This window comes from Bactrocera dorsalis, chromosome 1, assembly GCF_023373825.1.
Source record: "Bactrocera dorsalis isolate Fly_Bdor chromosome 1, ASM2337382v1, whole genome shotgun sequence".
NCBI classification, from domain to species: domain Eukaryota; kingdom Metazoa; phylum Arthropoda; class Insecta; order Diptera; family Tephritidae; genus Bactrocera; species Bactrocera dorsalis.
In genome coordinates, this window is record NC_064303.1 from 59,496,174 (window position 1) to 59,499,708 (window position 3,535).

The 3,535-nt window shown below is 35.1% G+C and overlaps 1 pseudogene; it reads left to right on the forward strand.

The window, feature by feature from the left end:
• The first annotated feature begins 2,617 nt into the window (after positions 1-2,617).
• Positions 2,618-3,149, forward strand: LOC125775567 (uncharacterized; annotated as a pseudogene).
• The last annotated feature ends 386 nt before the right edge of the window (positions 3,150-3,535 follow it).

Here is a 3,535-nt window from a genome sequence, read left to right on the forward strand (position 1 = left end):
GGCTGCCTTTAAAGTGTGTATTCTGTTGGTGATATCTTTCATATGTTGTTTAGGGTTAGCTGAATATATTAGGACATCATCTATATACACGTATGCGCATACTCCTATGAATGGTCTGAGGATGTCGTCAACGCATCTTTGAAAGATCAACGGTGCGTTTTCAGTCCAAATGCTAGTCGTAGAAATTCATATTTGTCATTATTTATTGAAAATGCTGTTTTTTCCCTGTCTTCTTTTTTTATTTTAATTTGATGAAATCCTGATTCCAAATCTAACGTCGTGAAGTACTGTGCTTCTCCTAAGTTTTGGAGCATCATGGTGATGCCCGGAATGGGATATCTATCAGCGATTGTTTGCGCATTTAACTTCTGGAAGTCAATAACCATCCGTCTTTTTGGGTTGCCTTGCTCGTCATTTCCTTTTTTAGAAACTGTCCATATCGATAAATTGTACGGGCTTTTGCTTGGCTGTATTATTTCATTATCTAATATTTTTTTTTATTACAGTTTCTATAAATGCTCTATCCGCTTGGGGGTATGGATACTGTCTGACCCAAATAGGATTATTTGTTTCTGTTCTGATTTCTGCCTCTACTGTAGTTACGTAGGGTACTGTTTTACTCTGCTCATTTCTTTTCATTAATTCATTTATTTATTTTTTTTTTATACATTTCTTCTCCCATCATATAATTTATTCTTGTTAATTTTTTTCACAATTTATACATTTCTTTCTGTATCTATTATTGCTTTCATTTGCTTTAAACCTTTAATTCCTATCAAGAAATCGAAATCTTGTAAGGTATCGTGTTCTAAAAATTCTATACTGAATCCTATTACATATATTCACTTTCTTTTTATATTTAATTAATGATTTACCGTGTAAAGTAGCGGCTTGTTTTTTACTTTCTACTTCTATCCGTTTTGCGTGAGGGAATTTTGGATTTATATAATTTTCTTCTGCACCACCATCAATTAAAATATACATTGAGTTACCTTCTTCTGTGGTCCTTACAAGCGTTGGTAACCCATGCCTTAGAATAAAAAATATTCTTCCTGTTCATATTCTGTATTTGATCGTTGATCGTGTGTAATTTGGTTGATCCGTTGATTCTTCGGTTGTATATTAGAATGACTTACTCGTATAATATCTCGTTCTCGTTTGTATCCCAATGCTCTTGCTACTTTCTTAAATGGATTTTGATAATTCTGTCGAGGCTGCCGATTTCGTGGTGGTTGTTGCTGATTCTTGTTGTAACCTTGTCTCGTTGGTCTACGGAATATGGTGGATGAATCGATATCCATTGGTTCAACTGGGGGTTGTTGTTGACAAGAATAATTATTCTGATGTTGATTGCTAAAATTATGATTCTGATGATGGTTGTATCGTGGAATGTACCCGAGGTTCTGTTGGCGTGAATCATGTACGGACGATACTGTAGGCATCTGCTAATGTTGTGCAAGCTCGTGCATAGATGGCATTCTTGATAGCTACACTTCTCAGTCCAGTGAATAATGTTCTGAGCTTTAGCTTGGATTTCTTGTGTCAATACTTGGACTATTCGTTCTTCCTTGTGTGTCATCTAAATCTTGGATAGCACTACATTCAATGCTTGGTTCAGATTGTCATAATATACATGCAGTGGTAGTTCTTTTTGTTGTATTTTCGTCATCTCTTCCTCCAGAACGTATATTGGTCGTTAGTCGGCATAGGAATCGTCTAGCCTATCGATGATGTCTTGGAAGTTTCTCTTTACGTTGTGGTTGATCAGGATCTGTGCCGCTTTGCCAGTAATTTTTCCTCTGATCATATGTCTCCCATTAATGTGGTTGCTACTTTCCTCCAATTCCTGTATTCGTTGTAATCACCATTAAATTGTGTTCTTGATTTAAACATATTCAGATCCACTTCTTTTGGTCTGGTGTAAGCACATATTTGTTCTGTTCGTTGTGGGATGGTTGCACTTCTTCCTAATTGTTGTTCGGATAACTGTCGTTGCAGATCGGCGATGCGTTGGTCAATGCAATTAAATTTGCTTGTTCTGTCATCTTGCTGATTTATTTGTTGATTTATTTTACTACAGATCGGTTGTGTTTCCAGCTGTATTCTTGGAGCGCTGCTTGATATGGTATTCTTCTATGAAAGCGTGTTGTTTGCTTAGGATGGTATATTGATCCTTTACTTTCAATTTTTTGTCGTATTAGGGATGATCGTCGTGGGATGATACACTGGTAAAATTCTTGAATGGTTTAATGAATCCCTTTTGTGACGGTCACGCCGAGACTATTGTTCCTGTTGCTTATATAGGCTATGCTTATCGCTGCTCATACTACTGAGATGCTGGTTGTTTACCAGTAAATAACTATTTGGGTTGTTATTGTTTGTTATACTGATAGTGGGCTTCTATTGTTCTAAGATAAAATTGTTTTGATGATTTTTCTTTAATGTTTATTGAAACATAAGGTTGTGGTTAAAGATTAAAGTATTAACTCGCGCAAGAAAAAGTTCGCTTTTGGCGGACATGATATTTCAAGGACTTACAGTAAAGTTATTTTGTAAAAATTTATTACATTTTTTTCCACAGGATACAACGGTTAATGCGGCTGCCCTTGTATCAAAAATGTGAACGCTTTTGAAGGCGTATAAAACAGCGAAAGATAATGAGAAGTAGACTGGAACTTCTTCGTACACAATACCGTATATGTCGGAAATGGACGAAATTTTCGGTGAAAGTTGTTTAGTGTCCAACAGCCACACCATAAATATTGGGACAGATGCTCAAGAGGAATTGATTGAGTCAAATGGTTAGTTAAAATTTAATTTTCATTACGTATTGGTTATGTTGAATTCGATCCTTTATATTTTGAACCAATGCTCGACGATATGCCAAGTTCTTCTAGGCAGAGCCGGTTTGCACTAAGTCGTAACATGTGCACACCAAATGAAATGTATCCACAAGAGCCGAACGCAGCAAATCCTATTCTAATTCGTCTTTATCGTAAAAGCGCTAGAGAACGATATTTTGACCAAAAACCCGAACTAAAAATAAAAAGTGCTGAAGGAAAGAGTTCTACGCGAACATACAAAAACAAATGCAGGATTTAGTCGAAAAACGAGATATGCAGATGGAAATTGAACAAACAAAAATTTAAAATAGAAGAAGAAATATTTTACAGCAGCAATATATATATAGTTTTATTTAACGGAAATATACAATCAAGCTTATCATAAAATGAACATGTTTACATACAAATCTTGAACAAATGTATACGTATATGTACGTGTTTACATAAAACAAATATGTCGTAAAATTATAAATCTATATATATAAAAAGAAGTTACATTTGCTTGGTAATCTTATAACTCAAGAACCGCCGAATCGATTGAGACAAAAAGTTGAGTTCGTTCCTACCTATAAGGAGGTGGTTTGTGTGAAGTTTGTTTGGAATCGGTGCAGCCGTTCCTGAGTTTGACATTTTTTGTGAGTAAATACACTATACCAAAATCAAGTATTTTCAATACGATTTATCAATTTTAC